This window comes from Malaclemys terrapin, chromosome 6 (assembly GCF_027887155.1).
Source record: "Malaclemys terrapin pileata isolate rMalTer1 chromosome 6, rMalTer1.hap1, whole genome shotgun sequence".
In the NCBI taxonomy this organism is placed as follows: Eukaryota; Metazoa; Chordata; order Testudines; family Emydidae; genus Malaclemys; species Malaclemys terrapin.
The window spans coordinates 50,517,153-50,539,278 of record NC_071510.1 but is presented as its reverse complement, the minus strand read 5'-3'; positions in this window follow the sequence as shown (position 1 = coordinate 50,539,278).

Here is a 22,126-nt window from a genome sequence, read left to right as displayed (position 1 = left end):
CGAGAAACTGCTGAGCTTGAATTGATATGCAAATTAGATACAATCAATTTAGGCTTAAATAGAGACTGGGAATGGCTGAGCCATTACAAACATTGAATCTAACTCTCCATGTAAGTATTCTCACACTTCTTATCAAACTGTCTGTACTGGGCTATCTTGATGATCACTTCAAAAGTTTTTTTACCTCTTACTTAATTGGCCTCTCAGAGTTGGTAAGACAACTCCCACCTTTTCATGCTCTCTGTATGTGTATATGTATCTCCTCAATATATGTTCCATTCTATGCATCCGAAGAAGTGGGCTGTAACTCACAAAAGCTTATGCTCAAATAAATTTGTTAGTCTCTAAGGTGCCACAAGTACTCCTGTTCTTTTTGCTTAACATCATTTCACTTAAAGTTGCATTTTTCAGGAACATAACTACAACGTTAAGCGAGGAGTTACTGTATTTCCTTTTGTGTGCAAACTTAGCAGTCACATAAAGTGCACAGTTTGCAGCCCTCGAAATTGAAGTCTTTCATCCATGCAACAGGTACTGTAGGGAGGACAACTCCTTCCTACATACAGACATATACAGGCTCCCCCACACACTGTCTCACCAAAATACTTCAAACCTGAACCTAGAGAGACCACTTCTCACAATGAAATGTAGTTGAATCATAGAAATGTAGGACTGGAAGGGACCTCGAGAAGTCATCTAATCCAATCCCTTGCACTCAAGACAGGACTATGTAATCACTAGACCATCCCTGACAGGTGTTTGTCTAACCTGCTGTTAAAAACCTCCAATGATGGAGATTCCATAACCGCCTTAGACAATGTGTTCCAGTGCTTAATTACGCTGACAGTTAGGAAGTTTTTACCAATGTCCAACCTAAACTTCCCTAGCTGCAATTTAAACCCATTGCTTCTTGTCCTATCCTCAGAGGTTAATGAGAACAATTCTTCTCCCTCCTCCTTGTAACAACCTTTTACATACTTGAAAACTGTTATGTCCCCCCTCTCCAGATTAAACCCAATTTTTTCAATCTTTCCTCATAGGTCATGTTTTCTAGACCTTTAATCATTCTTGTTGCTCTTCTCTGGATTTCCTCCAATTTGTCCCCATCTTTCCTGAAATGTGACACCCAGAACTGGACACAATACTCCAGCTGACGCCTTATTAGCAGTGGTTCTCAAACTTTTGTATTGGTGACCCCTTTCACATAGCAAGCCTCTTAGTGCGACCCCCCTTATAAATTAAAAACTTTTTAATATATTTAACACCATTATAAATGCTGGAAGCAAAACGGGGTTTGGAGTGGAGTCTGACAGCTCGCGACCCCCTGAGGGGTCCCTACCCCCAGTTTGAGAGCCCCTGCTTATTAGCATGAAGTAGAGTGGAAGAATTACTTCTTGTGTCTTATTTACAATTCTCCTGATATATCCCAGGGTTCGCTTCTTTTGCAACAGCATTACACTGTTGACTCATATTTAGTTTGTGATCCACTGTGACCCCCAGATCCCTTTCCACAGTACTCCTTCCTAGGCAGTCATTTCCCATTTTGTATGTGTGCAACTGATTGTCCTTCCCTAGAGGAGTACTTTGCATTTGTCCTTATTGAATTTCATCCTATTTACTTCAGACCATTTCTCCAGTTTTTCCAGATCATTTTGAGTTTTAATCCTATCCTCCAAAGCACCTGCAACCCCTCCAACCTTGGTATCATCTGCAAATGTTAGAAGTGCATCTGTGCCATTATCTAAATCATTGATGAAGATATTGAACAGAACGGGACCCAGGACTGAGCCCTGCAGGACCCCACTTGATATGACCTTCCAGCTTGACTGCGAATCACTGATGATTACTCTCTGGGAATGGTTTTCCAACCAGTTATGCACCCACCTTATAGCTTATCTAGGTTGTATTTCCATAGTTTGTTTATGAGAAGGTCATGCAAGAAGTATCTAAAACCTTACTAAAGTCAAGATATACCACGTCTACCACTTCCCCCTGTGCACAAGGTTTGTTAGCCAGTCAAATAAAGCTATTAGGTTAGTTTGACACAATTTGTTCCTGAGCCTCCACACTTATTCTCTCCTTGACCTCTTTGTTGTGACAGATGCCAATTTCTGCTAGACTTATTGTGAAATCTCTGGAAGCTTAATTCCAATATTCACCTATTAACATCACAAGATGGGCCACACAGGGTTAATGAAAATGTTGGGCCAGATCTTTGACTGCTGTAGATTGGCACCACTCCATTTTAGTCAGTTGAACTACACCGAGGATCTGACCTCTATAGATTTGTGATATAAGACTTCATATAATCCCAAACTGGCCATGGCTATTTTCAGCCAGACTCCTACTGCTAATTGGAAAGAAAGTGAGGTGAGCTGAAATCCCCTGAGCTGCTGGAGGGACCTGGAGAAAAAGAAGGGTACGATCAAAGCAGAGGAGTTAGCCAAGGTGTGAGTGACTCATAGAAAGGGGATCAGCCACTGATTTGTGCATGAGGGAGCAGGAAGTCAATTTCTTAGGTGACTGGGGTGAAACCCAAGGAGTCAGCTGCAGAGCCAGGGAGGAAGGAAGGGAAGAAACAGTTGCTTCTCTAAGCAGCAGCAAATGCAGGAGGAGAATCTCGCCAGTCCTGTACTTGTCCTTTAGACTAATAGTGTCAGCCACAGCACGCAACTCTCACCCACACCTCCCATGCAAAGAGCTAAGTGGAGCAGGTGAAAGCCACATGCTGCTACTGTTGCAGCTGATAGTTCCTGGAACCACTCCAAGTCTGTGGTGCTCTTGGAGGATTGCTCTTATGCTGCTCATACTGATGCTTTCCAAAAACGGCTGCCAACCAACTCTCTTTCTCTGCAACCCCAGGGGGATTTTGGCTCCCTCATCCTCTTTCAGCAGCAGGTGTCTGGTTCCTCCCTCCCCTATTTCCCTAAACGGGACTCACAGAGAATAGGGTGTTTGGGGATTAACCACTGTTGGGACACCATTACTACTTTGTTTGCTTAGCTTCTGCCCCCTGTATCATCAGCGGATGACTCCCTCCCCCTGGGTTGAAGCTGGGAAGAAACAAAAATGATAAATAAACCTTTAATAACATTTCCAATAAAACAAAAGGTGAGTTTAAACCACCAGAGTCACCAGTATTATAAAGTTATCTGCTGTAATGCCAAAAGAATAGCTTGGGTCACTTTTCACCAATTATGCTACTTATTTACTTTCTGCTTTACACTTAACTCATTTTGAGCAATAAAACCGCAGTGTGTTCTGGAGGAATGAGCACGGTACTGAGCCTGGGAGTAGCGCAGGCCGGAGTTTTAATCCTAGCTGTGGCAGCTTGACCTAGAGCAGCCACTTTACCGCCTTGCTTTGGTCTCCACACCAATAGAATGGTGCAAAATGGGGAACAGTGTGGCTTAATTAACTACTGCCTGTGACAGGGCTTTGAAGATGTAAAGCTCTATATAATAAATTGTATTATTATACTTTCTGTTTCACATTTATTCTTAGTCAGTGCATCATTTCACTTTCAGATCTGGGTTTGTGTTTCCAACCTTGCAAGGGAACATTTGCATTATTTTAAAATCTCTGTTGCTTTTATTTGCTTGCTTGTTTTGTTTTGTTTGATTTGTTTAATGCATTACATTATTCCTAGTCACATCAAGATTGGTAAAACCCTTTATTTTTGTATAATCTGGGTCTAAACTGCCAATGTACTCAAATAACTGAAGATAGGGTCACCAGATGTTCCGATTTTATAGGGACAGTCCTGATATTTGGGGCTTTTTCTTATATGGGCACCTATTACCGCCCACACTCTGTCCTGATTTTTCATACTTGCTGTCTGGTCACCCTAACTGAAGGGGTCACGATAGTCTTCCTTACAGTGTGACTGTTAGGTGTCAGTTGCACAAAACAAAACAAAAGCCACAGGCAACATCACATACACTCTTACTATCTTTTGTTATAAACCATGTGTACATTGCATTGTTCCTTGTATCATTAGGTGAGAAGCCATGATTCAAGCCCTGTGGACCTTACTCAGGGCAGGATTCTCCCACCCTTCTTCCCCTTGGGCCAGATTTTCCTGTCTGCTGAGGCCATTTTGCACTACGTAAACAGAGGTGGATTAAGGTTTCATAGGGCTCTGGGCCAGAGGAACTGGGGGCCCCTCTCCACCTCTTCTGCCTGCAGTCCCGCTCCTGTTCCACTCCTTTCGTCTGCAGCCCCACCCATGGCTTCACCCCATTCTGATCCTTCCCCCCACAACCCCACCCTGTGCCACCCATATTCCGCCCTATTTTGTCCCCTGCACTGCAGCCCCACAACCGGTTTGCTCCTTTCTGTCCCCCCACACTGCAGAGAAGCTCTGTCCTCCCACCCCCAGCCATGGCCCTGAGGCCACAGCGGGGAGTGAGAGCTCCCCCAGCCCTGAGGCCATGGCAGGGAGGTAGAGCTCCTCCAGTCCTGGGGCTGCAGCCATGGTCCAGATGCTGGGGCTTCCCCTGCCCAGCGCTCCTGCCAGGGAGCGGGGTCGGGGCACAAGGGAGCCCATTTTTCTGGGGCTCCCTAGTTGGCCGGGGCCACTGGGCACAAGCCTTGTCAGCCCAGTGACTAATCTGCCACTGCATGTAAGCAGTACACAGTGGCCCTAATCTGTCCAGAGACACCTGCTAGAGAATGGCCCCCTGTCCAAAGACTGGTGGAGGCAGCTTCGCTGCTTCCTGTTCCAGCTGTTCCATCACCTCTCCAAATGAAGAAGGGGCACGGCAGAGGAATGTGTAGCAGAGGAGAGCTCCACTGTGACTGATCCTTTATTCACAAAGGGTCCCTATACCAGTGGCATACGTTAGTGATGCGCAGAGGCAGCCCTAAATTGCACTGGAGCCAGGTGGCCATGAATCATGGAATCACATCTGGATCCCTGCAGCTGTGCAGACAGAGTGGAGTAGAAAGGTCAATGAGTATGTCTTCCTTACTCCACAAATAGTCCATACAGGGTGACAGAATCTGGCTCTCAATTTTATTCCATCCTTGCTGAGACAAACTTCTAAAGTTATTGGCAGTTTTTCTGTGTAAAAATTGATCTACAAGAGTTGGCTCATTATGAATAAAATAAGCTTCAATAACATACTGTATCTGTCGGGTTATTCCGATCTTCTCAGATTAATGTGAATGTACAAGAAATGTATTTCTGCTCATCTCCAATGCATGCCCAATTTCTGAAAATAAGGAGAAATGCACTTACAAGTGGGGGGAAAACGTGCACCCTTTTAGCTAAAATAAAGAATGAATCCATCCCAAGTGGAAATTCCAGGTATGGAATACTGGTCCTCCAGCAGAAATCAGAAAAGACCAATGAAAAACAATAGAAATCATCTGAAGACTAGGACAATAAAACAGATGTAGAGGATTGAAATTGGAGTTCCATAGGGATGATCAGACACTCAGTTAATATTTGACTGGTTAGAATTATGCACACTGATATTCTAAATTATGCCAAGTGCTCAGAGAGAGACTGATACTATATAATCTAAATATATAAATAATAGAGTCTGCTGGAATTTCCACTAGGGATAGGCTATAGAGAAAAAAATGGGATGAAAACAATGCTACTGTACTGATCCTAGGGCATAAGGAATGCACATTTTGGAACCTGGAAAATTCAGAAATTAATAACCAGCCAAGAGCTCCTCTCTCAACTACACTAGTGCAAATGCACGGCTTTCAATATGATCACACCAGTGTAAACTCAAGGAGAATTTGGCCCTGGATGTATAAAGAGTAAGCGACAATGGCCTGATCTCACTTACACTGGTATAGTAGCACTGTAACTACTTTAACATTAGTTAAATTGATCCTGATTTATATTGTTGTGAGATCAGATCAGAATCAGCCTGCAGGTATTGAACCTATAACAATCCTAGTCACAATAAGAATTCAGAATTAGGGAGTCTGGCCAGGCAGGATTTGTTTACAGTCTAACAATTGACAATCTGCTGTAAAATCTAACAATTATTTTGTGGTGACAATTGTATGTGCAGTTAGAGTTAATTACGGTATATATTCATTTGGGAAATCGGTGACATGTTGATTTATCACACCTATAACCAGGGATAGATGAAGGCTAAATACAATATGGCCTGCCTCCACTGGAAATGTGGTGCTACAAATGACTCTGCAGAGGATGTAAGAGAAGGGGAATGGCTATAAAAAAAAAATCTGAGTGCAAAGGAAAATAAATTCAGGCACCCATCACAGCATGATGCCCAGATCAATCATGCCTTAATCTTGCACTACTCTTAGGGCTTGTCTACTTTAGGGATGTTTGCAGCTATATTGATGTTGCTACATAGCAGATATAAAACAGAGCTTACACCAGTTCAACTTATCCTGATTTCAAACCTTTTGAAATGTTTTGAGAGAGGGTGCTACTGGCCAGAATAGGACACATGTGAAGTCTGCTTCTGCAGTATATGTGTGTGCTTAGGGGTTGAATTGGTTTGATTCACAGCAATTTGGCAAATTAGTACTTTCTTCATTCTGGAGACTACCTTTTTATGCTCCAGAATCTACACTATTATTTAAAAAAAAAAAGCCTTTAAGGTTGCAAAAATAAGAATTGAATGTAAACTGGTGCAGTAATGTCTGCCTGAATCTTCAGACAACCTGAAACTCGCAACAAAAGCTCTGAGGTAGATGTATGCCTCTCCGATCCAGTTCAAAGGAGCCATTAAGGCTGATAGTTAACTATTAACTAGAGCTGGCTGAAAGAAGAAGAAATGCATTTTTTTTAAATCTATATTTTCTTGACATTCAAAATGTAAACATTAAAAAAACCTGAAGTCTGAAAAAAATTCAACCAGCTCTATGGGATTTTAAATGATTTTTTAAAGTAATTTTTATTTAATCGGTTTTTTAAATTTTGAAATTAGAAATTCTGTCAAAACTTTGAAATTCAAAATATTTTGATCAGCTCTACTGTTAAATATTTCACTGAGGATCAAAATGCAGAAGAAAAAAGGACAATCGTGTTATGAAAATCTATTGTGAATGGAGTCATCTTTTGGGATCCTTTTGTAGTAGCATCAAACATTGCTGGAGCTTGGTGGTGGGCACAGGCTGGGAAAGTAATTTTCCTTTCTCCCATTCTCACTCAGGGTATGTCTACACTACGAGAGTAGTTCGATTTTACTTAAAGCAAATTTGTGGAACCGATATTACAAAGTCGAACGTGTGTATCCACACTAAGGACAGTAATTCGACTTTGTGAGTCCACACTAACAGGGCAAGCGTCGACATTGGAAGCGGTGCACTGTGGGTAGCTATCCCACAGTTCCCGCAGTCCCCGCTGCCCATTGCAATTCTGGGTCAAGCCCCCAATGCCTGCTGGGGCAAAAAAATGTGGGTAACTGTAGTCATTCAACCCTCACTCCCGCCCTCCCTCCATGAAAGCGCCGGCAGACAATCAGTTCGCTCACTTTTCTGGTGATTGACAGCGCGGATGCCACAGCACCACGAGCAGGGAGCCCGCTGCGATCATTGCTGCAGTTATGGCCGTTGTCAACACCTCGCGCCTTATTATGCACCTTTTTCAGAGGCAGATGCTGAGAAATCGGGCGAGGAGGCTACGGCAGCGCGGTGAGGACATGAAGTCTGAGAGGGGCACAGACCTCTCACAAAGCACAGGACCCCGTGCCATGAACATCAGGGTCACAATGGGTCATGTTGATGCTGTGGAATGGTGATTCTGGGCCTGGGAAACAAGCACAGACTGGTGGGACCGCATAGTGCTGCAGGTCTGAGATGAATCACAGTGGCTGCGAAACTTTCGGATGCGTAAGGGAACTTTCCTGGAACTTTGTGAGTTGCTGTCCCCTGCCCTGAAGCGCAAGGACACCCGGATGCGAGCAGCCCCGACTGCCCAGAAGCGAGTGGCCATAGCCCTCTGGAAGCTTGCAACGCGAGACAGCTACCGGTCAGTCGCCAATGAATTTGGAGTGGGCAAATCTACCGTGGGAGTTGCTGTGATGCAAGTAGCCAACGCAATCGTTGAGCTACTGCTCTCAAAGGTAGTGACCCTGGGAAACGTACAGATGATCATAGATGGCTTTGCTGCAATGGGTTCCCAAACTGCGGTGGGGCTATAGATGGAACTCACATCCCTATCCTAGGACCGGACCACCAGGTCAGCCAGTACATTAACCGAAAGGGCTACTTTTCAATGGTGCTGCAAGCACTGGTGGACCATAGGGGACGTTTTACCAACATCAACGTTGGATGGCTGGGCAAGGTTCATGACGCTCGCATTTTTAGGAACTCTGGTCTGTTTAGACGGCTGCAGGAAGGTATTTACTTCCTGGACCACAAAATAACTGTTGGGGATGTGGAGATGCCTATAGTGATCCTCAGGGACCCAGCCTACCCGCTAATGCCCTGGCTCATGAAGCCCTATACAGGCGCCCTGGACAGTGAAAAAGAACTCTTCAACTACCGGCTGAGCAAGTGCAGAATGGTGGTGGAGTGTGCTTTTGGATGTCTGAAGGGGAGATGGAGAAGCTTACTGACTCGCTCTGATCTCAGTGAAACCAATATCCCCATTGTTATTGCAGCTTGCTGTGTGCTCCACAATCTCTGTGAGAGCAGGAGGGAGACGTTTATGGTGGGGTGGGAGCTTGAGGCAAATCGCCTGGCTGCTGATTACGCCCAACCAGACACCCGGGCGATTAGAAGAGCCCAGCGGGACACGCTGTGCATCCGGGAAGCTTTGAAAGCTAGGTTCCAGAGTGAGCAGGGTAACCTGTGACTATTACATTTGTTTAAACAGAAGCTGAACCTGTCCCCGTTTCTTTACCCAGTTAATGTTGACTATCCTCTCCAGTTACCAACCAATTTCCCCCCCTTCCAACACACCTTTAAAAATAAAATAAATGGAACTTTGTTCATTAACACCGTTTTCTTTATTAAGGATTTCACGGTAAAGGATTGAAACTGGGATGCAGACTGTGGTGGGGAGCAGGTGTAGTGATGGAAAGGACGCTTCTAAACTCGAGGAATGACAGGCTCCTGCTCCTAGAGCGGTCTGCAGTGGTGGACTGGTTGTTTCAACGGAGCCTGCCACCCCTCCTTTTTGGGACTCTGTGTGTGGGGGCTATGTGACTTTGTGGCGGGGGAGGGCGGTTACAGATCCCCTGCTGCGTGGCTCTGTCATCCAGGCTAAGGACCGCTGCATAAGATCTGTAACCGCCGTTCCCCGCCACAAACTCACATAGCCCCCCCACACAGAACATGAAAACCACCTCCCAGACTGACCAGTGTGCCTAGTGACTGCAATGTGTGTGTGACCTTCTGCTGAACTTGCCCCCGTGTCTGTACCCTGGTAAAGGTGTCTGTACTCTCCAATTACGAACCCCCTTCCCCCCCTTCAAACACACTGTCCTCTAAAAGAACATGAGGGAAACAGTAATTAACAGAAACATATTTTTTATTAAGAACTACACAGTTAGGGGATGAAACTGGGACGGGGGCTTGGGTCAGATGCATTTGGAGGGAAGGAAAGGACGTATCAAATCTTTGGGAATGAGAGCCTTCTGCAATTTGAGCAATCTGCAGGGGTGGAGTGACTGTTTTCACGGCCCCTGCTGCCCCTTCTTCTTGGGACTTTGGGTGGGGGGGTATGGGACTTTGTGGCGGAGGAGCGCAGTTAGAGATAGAATGCATGGGGGCTCTGTCCTCCTGCCTCCGGTCCTGCAGAACATCTACAAGGCGCCGGAGCGTGTCCGTTTGCTCCCTCATTAGTCCAAGCAGCGTTTGAGTCGCCTGCTGGTCTTCCTGCCGCCACCTGTCCTCCCTTTCGCTGTGTTATCACTGGTATTGCGACATGTTCTCCCTCCACTGGGTCTGCTGTGCCGCCTCGGCTCGGGAACAGACCATAAGTTCTGAGAACATCTCGTCCCATATCCTCTTCTTTCGCTGCCTGATCTGCGCCAGCCTCTGGGAGGGAGATGCCGGGGTAGCTCGGGAGACGCTCGCAGCTGTGGGATGGGAAAAAGGGAGTGAATTCCTCAAAATGATACATTTTTGCAAACAATGAATATAGTCTTTCTCTGTGAACAAGACCATGCACAATACCTATCACATGTGCACTCAGTACAAGGTCGAATTTTCTGTCTTCACCTTGAGTGCCTGGGGTCTTGCTGTACAGATCACACAAGCGGGGCCGGACACTGGAATTCTGCTAGCAGGCGGCCATGGTAAGCCCTAGACTTTTGGCTGCTTAAAGCTTAATTTATAGCAGTGCTCTCCTTTCACATTCCAAGCAATGCTCCTAGCGTTGGCCAGTTCCTGCTGCCAGCGATCCAGCTGGCATGAACTCTGCTCCTGTCCCACCCCCGTCGCCGCTGTCCCCAGGAAAGATCCCTGCATGCTGCCAGCGAACCGCTCAGCAGGAACGATTCGCCTGCCCGCCCCCACCACGTGGCTGGGCTCGGGAAAGATCCCTGCACGCTGCCGGCAAACCGCTCAGCATGAACGGTTCGCCTCCCCGCCCCCACCGCATGGCTGTAAACCACCAGTTACAGTTATTTAAAGGAACAGGCAATCAGTCCCCATACTAAAATTCCCCTAATTCAAAGCAGGTCACCATGAGTGATATCACTCTGATGTCGATTACGGAGGCAGAGAAAGAATGCATGCTGCGTGAATGCCAGCAAGCACCAGGGCCATATGCCACCATGCTTTGCGAGGCAATGATACCGGAGTATCTGCTGCTAGCCTGGCTCGGAAAACTTTCCTACCATGGAGGAGGCAATAAGGCCGCTCTCCCCAGGAACCTAATGCAAAGGCTTTTACATTACCTCCAGGAGAGCTTCGTGGAGATGTCCCTGGAGGATTTCTACTCTATCCCCAGACATGTTAACAGACTTTTCCAGTAGCTGCACTGGCAAGAACTAAAAAGTTAAGTGCCTAGGGCAAACTAATCATTAAAAACCCATTGCTAACATACCATGCCTATTCTATTCAAAATAAATGTTTAAAACACTTACCTACTGATGTTTCCCCTGATTCACGGTCCGGGTTACTGTCTTGGGAGGGTTGGTAGGGGTTCTCCGCGAGGGTGATGAAGAGAGTCTGGCTGTCGGGGAAATCAGCGTTGAAAGCGCCGTCGACTGCCTCGTCCTCCTCATCTCCTTCCTCATCTTCCCCGTCCGCAAACAGCTCCGAGGAAGTGGCCGTCGACAATACCCCATCGTCAGAGTCCACGGACAATGGTGCGGTAGTGGTGGTGGCCGCACCTAGAATGGAATGCAGTGCCTCATAGAAACGGCACCTCTGGGGCTGGGATCCAGAGCATCCGTTTGACTCTTTGGTCTTCTGGTACGCTTGTCTCAGCTCCTTGATTTTCACATGGCACTGCATTGCATCCCGGCTATATCCTATCTCCGTCATGGCTTTTGAGATCTTCTCGGAGATCTTCGCATTCCGTCTTTTCGATCACAGCTCCGAAAGAACGGACTCATCACCCCACACAGCGATCAGATCCAAGACTTCCCGATCGGTCCATGCTGGGGCCCTCTTTCTATTCTGAGATTGCATGGTCACCTCTGCTGGAGAGCTCTGTATCGTTGCCAGTGCTGCTGAGCTTGCCACGATGTCCAAACAGGAAATGAGATTCAAACTGCCCAGACAGGAAAAGGAATTCAAATTTTCCCGGGGCTTTTCCTGTGTGGCTGGTCAGAGCATCCGAGCTCGGACTGCTGTCCAGAGCGTCAACAGAGTGGTGCACTGTGGGATAGCTCCCGGAGCTATTAGCGTCGAATTCCATCCACACTAACCCTAATTTGACATGGCCATGTCGAATTTAGCGCTACTCCCCTCGTCGGGGAGGAGTACAGAAATCGATTTAAAGAGACCTCTATGTCAAAATAAATAGCTTTGTTGTGTGGACGGGTGCACGGTTAATTCGAATTAACGCTGCTAAATTTGACATAACCTCCTAGTGTAGACCAGGCCTCATAGACAAGAATTTGCCCAATAGCTTTTTTATAAACTTTTTAAAATCGTATTTATATTTGTTTCAACAATATTGTATAGCACATCGATTCTTCTGTTATAGGTGCAGTGTAAGGTAATAAATAAATAGGAGTTATCAGTGGTCATAAATAATTAAAGGATCCTTATGATCCTGGTCATTGCAGCTTGCTGCTTCTATCACTATAGAAAGATATGTCCTTTATTAACGGTAAGGAAATATTTATTAGCCTCTTAGAATCATCACTCCTCAGCTGCACTCCTTTAGGAATTTTTATTAGTTTTGCTTTCAGGGTTACAGCTAAGCCCCCTAGATAAGCACATTTCAAAGTGGCACAAATCTTGAGCAAAGCTGCCTCAAATGACCTTTAGCACATCGTGTATACTCTGAATCATTGAACTGGATGCCCTTTAATACTGAGGACAATAGTGTAGTGTTGGCTAATGTGGATAAGAGCCTAGAGATATTTACTAGAAGCCATAGTTTCCTTTTATTAAAATAATTACATACTAAACTAGGTCTTAAAATCAATTCTTAGACGGAGTGATACTTTTCAGTATTGAGAGTAAATTGTTTTCAGCATTCCATTACAGTTTTTTGAGCTTCATAAGACCAGTGTTTATATTATAATAGAAGTTCATTTGCTGCTATACTAAGCCTATAGGTGATGTACATTAAATATTGCCTAAGACTGTAAGTCTGCCTATACTTGAGGTGTTTATTTATTATAGGTTTATTAAACCAAGAAACCAAGAGGATAGAGAAATGCACTAGTTTTGAAAAAGGTCGATTACTCTTGACGAAAATAATATTTCCCATAGCTAGTTTAGAGACCATTGCAGTGCTTGTTAGAATTTGATCACTGGGACATTTTCTATTGCATCACTAGTGTCTCTGGTTACAATAAATGGTGCACTAGTGTGAACCAAATGATGAATGTTTGTCTATTGGAAATCTGATTTACCTGGCACTTACTTTTAAAAAATGCACATGATGTCCTATTATATCAGGGCACAATACAGAGGATCCTGCCTGCCTTTTTGAATAATCCTCTCAGCTAACGTTCTGATGAATTGATAAGATGGGGATGTGACAAGACTGGAGCTGTTCTTTGCAAACTAAACTCTCTTTCTCCTAGCTAATATATGTCTAATATATCAGCTCAGAAAGACTTGTGCTTGGCAGACACATCAGTCTGCTGTCTCAGAGCACATAACACTTGGGAGAGCAGTCTCTAGACCACAGACTAGGTATATTTATCCTTATTTACCTTTATAGTATTGTTGTAGGTATTAACAGATGAGTGACCATGAACGGTAAATAAACAGAACCTTAATACACTGCTTTAGCTGCGGGTTCTGAAAGCAAAATAAAAATGGACCATTATCTCCCACCCTTTCCATTGTTCTGATTTTGCAACAATTTAAAGCATTCGAAATATGGCCATAAGAGGCCTTGAAATTATCAAATTCCCCTGCAAGTCTAAAGCATATCTCTCCATAAATGGTAAGTGAAAAACCTACCTCTCTTCCTTTACAATGAATCATTCTAGGGGAAATAAAAAGTGGTTTCACTTTTCATTCCTTCTTGACTTTGATGACAATGTGCTAAGTGAGGCAGCATAGCCTGGGTGTCACTGCAGTGTAACGGAGCAGAGTGTTACAGCGTCCCACCAGTGGGGGAGACTATGTGGAATATGTAAAAAAGCGCATATTACATGAAGCGCATATTACATATTACATGGCTGTAGCCAGGGCACGGGCATGTGTTACTTTAGGCCTCTAAAGCAACAGGCATAATGTACACATAGCACTTTAGTATAGATATAGTGGGAATGGATCGTTTTTTTTTTCCCCCATCATAAATCATGTACACACCACAATATACCAAAAAGGAAAACTCCTACCTAGATCATGATTCCTAACAGGACTGACCAACCCAGAATGCCCTGAGGTAAAGGGAGAATCCCAAGGTCAAGACAGAAGACAGCTGTGGGGCTATGGAGGTCTTGTGGTGATCTACTCTCACTGTGCTGATGACTCTTTAATTTACCTCTCCACTCCTGATCTCTCTCCTCCATCCAAACTTGCATTGCGACCTCTCTTTGATGTCCCACTATCGTCTTAAACATAACAGCTAAAAGTAAGCTTCTGACCGTTTCTTTGTCTCTCTACAGCTAAAATCAGGAGCTCTCTCTCTCCCATCCCAATTGCTGCAACCTCCCCTCCCTGGCCTCTCTGACATCCACATCAGCTATTCCTTCCTCTAACTGACAAAACGCAGCTGCTACGATCATTTTCTTTGTCCATAATCTGATTGTATGACACCCTTTTATCTTATGGAATGCCTTGTAACCCTCCACAGCCCCCACTTTTCTACTATTTAAAGTTCAAACTTTGTGTGTGTTGCCTTCAAGGTACTGCATAACTCTGCCCCTCCCTGTAGTCTACCGCTCGTCTCTTCTTGCCATCCCTCCTCTCTGCCACTGATAGCAGCCTCACTGTTCCATTTGGGCACTTTTGTCACAACTGTCTCTGCCCTCTTTCTTCCATGCCCATCCACCTGGAACACCCTTCCTGAGCTGGCCACTTGCTACCCCTTCCTTATTCAAATCTCTCCTTAAAACCACTCCTACTTTTATGCCTACTAATAATTAGCCAAGTAATAATGGCTACAACAAGGAGGAGTTGGGGATAGTTTATGTAACACACGGGCTAGGTTTAAAATCCAGATCCAGTTATTGTAGTTTGAACCCACATTTTAATTACAACAAAATTGAATGTTAGTGACAAGCCATCATAAAGCAAAGAAATCCAAGGTTAAGCAATAGATTGTCAAGACCCAATCCTCTCCTGCTCACAATCAGTGAAGCTTGGGGAGGCCAAAGTGGCTACTTAAATCTGCATCAGTTTGCAATGACCCCACTTAAAGGCCTTCCTGCCAGTTTCTGACCCTACACCATTGGCCTCTGGAATACCAGCTTCCACTCCTACTGCACGGGGCCCAGATGGGCAGGAAATCCTCACCTGCCCATTTAGGGCAAGTTTATGGTTCCTTTGCACTGCTCTGGTGGTGCAAAGGGACCGTCCCAGAGCCAAGGATCTGGCCCCCTATATCAAAGCACTGCTGAGGTCCTGCTAAACATCACCACAATGTATATGGCTGTGCCTGGGGTTTTGGATGATTCATTGTTAACTGAAGTGACTAGAGTTTGTCTCAAGCCACAAAGTTTGGGCCCAGGTTTGAACTTTTCCATAGTTCAGGTGCATTCCGATCTGCGTTTAAATGCTAGCTCCTATAAAGTGACTAACAACAGAGTCAAACTAACAATCCTTCCCCCAAGTACCAAGACAAAGGGCACAGCTTCAATTCCAACCTTTGAGAACCAACCAACTTGAAACTGGAAATTCCAGTAAAACTTTATGAGAATTTGCATTACTCATGATTGAGGAGGGTCAACATTTTGTGCACACACACAAAAAAAGTTTCCATTTTGCAGAATGGAAAATCTTACACTTTTCAAAAATGCTTTGAAAATGAAAAATCCCCTCACTGATTTCAGAGATAGGGTCAGATTTGCAGATCCTTGCTAACAGCCAGCCAACTCTGCCCACACATTGCAGCTTCTGACCTGGGCAAACTAATATGTCCTCATTCATGTTCTGAGTGTCATGTGAGTGACAGACTGTGCTGTCATGTGGCAAACCTGAGTTCAAGGCTCCATCTCTGCCCTTCACTACAGGCTAGAAGGGGCCGTGGTGCACTGCAGAAACAATTTAAATGCAGGCTGTAGTGGACAGCATCTCCTGTCACATGGCAAATCCTCTGCTGGCAGGCCCCAGAGAAGATTCTGCTCAACCAGAAGGAAGGCAATCACCAAGCAAGACATTCAGGTTCACGGAGAGGTACAGCGTAAAGTTGGGGGAGGGATCCTCCAAACTACAAAAGGAGATCAGAGAACCCCTTTGCGGGGGAAGGATAATACCCATGCATGTACAGTGAGCCATTTTAAAAACAAAGAATCTTTATATCTAAATTAAAATAAAACCGGCTAAGCAATCCATAATGAAACCTAGGGAGGTTGTGGAATCTCCATCTCTGGGGATATTTAAGAGTAGGTTAGATAAATGTCTATACGGGATGGTATAGACAGTATTTGGTCCTGCCATGAGGGCAGGGGACTGGACTCGACCTCTCGAGGTCCCTTCCAGTCCTAGAATCTATGAATCTATGAAAATTAATCTTTACTAACACTGATTTATGGTATTAATAATTAATCATACATTCTTATAGCAACATTCATCCCAGAGGTACCCAAAGCACTTTTCCAGAGTTCTTCCCCTTCCATTCCTCAGAAATGGATTCATGCAGCATCATAGGATCCAACCATCTCATAAGCATTAATCAGCTTATCCTCACAACTCCCCCATGAGGTAGGGAAGTATTATTAGCCCATTTCACAGATGAGGAACTGAATACACAGAGGCCTCAGTTCAGCAAAGCATTTAAGCATGTGCATTGACTTTAGTCAGACTTCAGAACATACTTAAGTGTTTTGCTGAATAGGGATGCATGTAAACAATGCGATTAAAGTTAAGGGTGTCCTTAAGAGCTTTGCTGAATCAGAGACAGAGAGATTAGGTGGCATGCCCAAAGACAGGCAGGAACTAAACTCAGATCTCGCAAATCTCAGTCCAGTGCCTTAAATATAAGACCATTTATCCTCCAATCTTTCAGTATGTACAAATTATATAAATTTATATATAAATACATATATAAACAATAATATCATAGCAAATATAATCCTGCTGATATACCAACTGCAGATTTATTAGATATCTTAGAACATACAACACAAAGAAGAGCTTAAAATTACTTGGGGGAAATGTCCCCAGTGGATTCAGTATAATGTTTACAGAAACAATGGGTTTTCTGCCTGCCTGCATTGCCCTGGCCTGCCAGCCATTTCTGGATGGCAAACAAGAGCTTTGTTGTTCAGTCCTGTGAGTTGTGCCTCCCAAAGGATCAGTCATGGAGGTCAAGCAGATTCAGTCAGCTCATACTCACCTGCTCCCCAAGTGAGACAGTAAGAGGCAGAGTGAAAACAAATGGGACCCCAACGCTGATAAGCTGATGTTATCACCAGGCAGGCAGCAGTGCCTTTTGTGCAAAAGGAAGACAGCATCACAATTTGTAAGTGTCACTGATGAATTGTTGCTGTCCCCTCACTGGAAAAGGTGTCAGATGGGTACAACCTGAGATACTCTCAGCCTGCTTGATTACTAGGAATAACTGGGTAAGAATTACTGATGAAATAATTTGTGACTGTCACAGGTAAAGGTCAAGTCAGAGTTTGTGCCCATTCCTTCCCGCCAACAAATTCATTCACCTATGTCTACACTGCAATAAAACACTCACAGTTGGCCCATGTCAGTTGACTTGGGTTCGCATGTCTCGGGCTGCAGGGCTATAAAACTACAGTGTAGACATTTGGGCTCAGCTCTGGGATCCCACAAGGGTCCCAGAGCCTGGGCTCCCAGCCCAAGCCCGAACATCTGCATTGCAATTTTATAGCCTCGCAGCCTGTGCTCTACAAGGCCAAATCAGCTGACATCGGCCAGCTACAGGTGTTTTACTGCAGTGTTCCAATTGCGATCAAGCTTTTCTGGTGCAAAAAAGAAATGACAAAGAAATGTCAGTGTAGGGTTAGGACTATGAGAACAAAAAAATCTTGCTACTGACAAAACTAGCAAGGAAAGAAATCACATTCCCAGGGTTTCATGAAAGCATCAGACATGGTATGGGTTCACCAAATGTTTCTTGCTTCTGGGGAAACAAAAGTCAGTTAGTACAAAACCTTCATTTTGCTGTTAAAAATGCATTATTAATATCTATATCTGAAAAGAGCCAAATTTCGCTCTGGGAAAATTTAGGAACTACATATATACATGAAGGTTTTGCTTTGTCCAAACTGGCTTTTGTTTCTCCAGAAGCAAGCAAGAAATGAATGGTGAACGCACAATGTGTCTGATGCTGCAAAGCTCACTAGTTTTGTCAGTGGTAAGAATTTTGTTCTCATGATTCTGGCATTCCCGCTTATATGGATCTTTGTGTATATGGATACTCACAAAGAGGTATTTCCTGCCATGCCCCTCCATGGGTAAACACATCAGAAACAAAGATTCTGCTGCACAGGAAGGATTCAGAGAGCTTGCACAGGCAGTCTGCACCCCTTTAGTACACCACAACTCCGTGTTCCCTCCAACCCAATAGGAGGGAGGGTTAGAGATGGGACAGGTGAATCCAGGATTATGTGGTTCCATATGTCACTCTGCAAGCTGAACCTCCCCTTTCTCCACATGGAAGAGACTGTAGCAGCTGCCAAGGCTGTTGCAGCCCTGAGGCTACAGCAGCAGCCGTTCAAAAATTCCCTCCCCCACTGGATGTTCCTGGATCACATCCCAAGTACTCAGGCTGCCCACAGGAGATAGGATTTAACCCAGAGTAGAAATTGGTAGTTTCATACAGAGCTGGCTAACTGGCCAGACACAGTATGAACATTTTTCCTGGAGACCTCACTTTATTCAAATTCATAAGCAAAAGGATTCTAATGAGTTTTACAGCACCAATCCTAAGCAGACTAATGGATCAATAGCTGTGTGAGTCAAAAGCCTTTTATTCAGTCTGACAAAGTAGAGAATGCCACAGCCAATTTTTCAGTATGTACCTGGGTTCACATTCAGAAGTCACGGTCTATATAATTTATTTTTTAGTCTATTTCTATTATCCCCAGCACCCTGGTATGCAAGACTGGCGATAATCTACCTCCTGCAAAACAAATATTAAAATATCCATTATTACAAATACCCATGTAAAAGCATCACACACACTGAAGTTCTAATCAAGATCTGCACTGTAACTACTGTAGAAGATAGAATGTTAATGGTTCCAACAATGGTGACTTAGGAAAAATTCTCTGTTTGATTTAGAGTTATTCTGTGATCAAAGAGTTTTTTAAATGTATATAAACAGCTTTACTGGGTCAAAAAGCTTTTTACACATTAGCATACAGTGAGAGTAGAGCACAAAAATAAAATCAAGAAACACAGAAGGCACTGAAGATTAGTAAAAATGAAGTTTTTTTCCCCAGGCTTTTCATAGTTTTTTTTAACATGAACCAAAAGTGTTGCTTATGTCAGGCAGAGATAAAAAATATTGACAGCTACAGATAAAGCACACAAATTAACATAATATATGGACCTTCATGTGACTTATTGCTCTTGTTTGGGTTAAATTATGGAATTATTTTATTTTGCATATTAATATACATTAAAGTTAATTAATCATTTTATATCATACAAAAAACTTATATGCAGGAATCAACCATAGGTAGCCTTTTTAGCTAGCTAACTTTCTTCTTCCCACCGTTCTTCCATTAGGCTTTGAGTTACTAGGACTCCATTTAAGTATTTCTGCTCTTGATTTACCATTACAGCCCAGGTATTATAGATGACCCATACCTACCGATCGGGGGGGGGGGTGGAACAGAGTGAGGGCAGTGGCTTCAGCCGATGTTACTGAGCATGCTCTGGGGAGGAGCACACGACCCCACACATCACGTCTGCTAGGTACCCATCCTTATGCAGATGATCAGATGTCTGTAAGCCCACCCTACTGACCCTGCTACCAGAGGCATCTCTGTCTTCTTTTTCTGCCTCAGTCTTAAATGCAAGATGGGAGATTTCAAAGCTGGTTGAATTAATAAGGACCCTATTCTGCACTCCTTACTTTTGCAAAACTTCCACTGACTAAATGAATATTTTGGCTGAGTATGGATGACAGGATTGTGAACTTGACTTGAAATCCACAGTGAAAACTTCATTTTTCCTCATCTCTAGAATATGTCCAGAATTATAACTCCTGGGTGCAACTGTTCAAAGAAATCAACATGTCTGTGTTTGAAGTGCCAGAGGTTTCAAACCAAAGTTATGTCCCCATTGTTAGTTGCAGCTCTTAGAAAAGCTTCATATCACAAATGCCATTTGTATCCCTTTTTGGAGGGAGGTATCCCCTCTCCTTGTGCATTTGCTGTGTTTGCGACTTTCAACAATACAGTGTAATAAGCCAATCAGAGCATGCTATATTTTACAGTCAAAGGCCAGAACCTCCAGACGTTACTCTCACATAGTCATAAAATATATGTCTATGCTATGATGCAGTAGAAGAAAAGGTAATGAATTAAATCATTGTATTAAATACACTTTTTTTCTTCATCATATAGTAGCCTGGCTTTTGTGGCCAAAATCACACAAAGCCTAATACACGTACAACTCCAACTGATTTATCACTTCCATGCACAGTAGCTGTGCAGATGGTGTAGCTAGTGTTTGGTTTTTACAAGCTAAGCACTGGTTAGTATTCTTTCTCTCTCTCTCTTTTTTTTCCCCTCCACTATCGAATAAGTGCTGATACTTCTTATGCCAAGTTCAAGCAGCCACTAGTTTTATTAATGTAAATCAACAGTAACAGAACTAAAGTCAATAGAGTTACTCCGGATTTATTGATATATGCTTATTGGTTATGGTGGCTAACCCTAACAAACATTTTGCAAATGTTTACTCACCTGAGTAGTATGCATTGGAATCGATGTGACTACTCTTGACAGGATTATACATGTGAATAAAGGTTTGCAGAACTAGGCCCTAAGGCCCTTACTGGCTAGTTTTAAATGACAGTCTCTCTCACTGACTAACATATTCCAGTTTGAAGTCTTATATTGGTGACCAATGTAAAACTGCAATAAACCACAAACAGCACAATGTCCCCCTAACCTGAAACTATCATAAACTGCATTGATGCAAATTGTAGGCTTATTGGATTTATTCTGACTGTGTATACTAAGGGATAACATTAGTGGCTGTAACCAGAGCAAATCTGCACAGAGAGGCCTCTATCTTTTCCTGTTTTGTGCATTAAGCACACAGAAGAAAAAGAACAAGCATGCCCTGGTCTTTCAAACTGCAATTATTTGGCTAATATGCCTTAGATTAATGAGCCTGGTAATAGGGGTGAAGCAATATTACTTTATTTCTGCAGATGCTTTGAAGCATATCCTAATAAAAATGTAAGAAGGGAGGGGTGCCTTCTGAGTGTAGTTCGCCTACATCTGGACAGCAAACAGGTGCATTGTTGTTTGGTCCTGTGAATTGTGCCTCCCAGAGGACCAGCCATGGAGGTCAAGCATATTCAGTCAGCTGATACTCACCTGCTTCCCAAGTGAGACAGTGAGAGGTAGGGTGAAAACAAATGAGAGTCCCATACTGATGAACTGATGTTATCACCAGGCAGCTGTGCCTTTTGTGCTGGAAGCACACAGAGCCACAATTTGCAAATGTCACTGATGAATTGCTGCTGTCCCTCCCCGTGATGTAAAGAACTGCCTGTTCTTAATTACCAGGAGGACTTTGGCTTCTTGAAGCAGTAATGCAATAATGTCAGCTGCCCCAGAAACCTGCTCATTGGGACAATTAACCTCACATTAAATAGAGCCTGCCTACCTTTTTCACTTTCTAGCACATGGAAATAAAATCTGTATGCTCTTTGCAATTTGCAGCTCATACTTCTTAAATTTTAAGTTGGAGTAGGTGTAGCCCCCAGTGGAGTAGGTGGAGCCCCCAGTGGAGTAGGTGGAGCCCCCGGTGAGGAAATATTGTTAGAGATCATGACAAGCAACAAAATTCAGGTCCATCTTCAGAAGTGGATTTTAAAATGTTCAAGAATGTTCAGAATAGAGGTTCAAATATGGGTTTTGATTTACCCACTCTAGAAATAAGCACTCATGAAGTACAGATCTGGGTTCAAGACTGGATGTTGTGCTCCTCACTTCCCGCCCTAACCCCTGCCAAAGTCTGGGGTATTAAGATTTAGGGGTGCAGTTCCCTAAATTGCACAGAGGGGCCCATTGCACAGAGGGGCCCTAAATATAAAATTTGGATCTACTTTCAGATCTAGATGTTCCAAAATAAGAAGTTCAAAAGTGTTTGGCTGTGGGGTTACCGCTTAGGTTCCTCTGCATTATACAAAGGGAACACTTTGTTAACA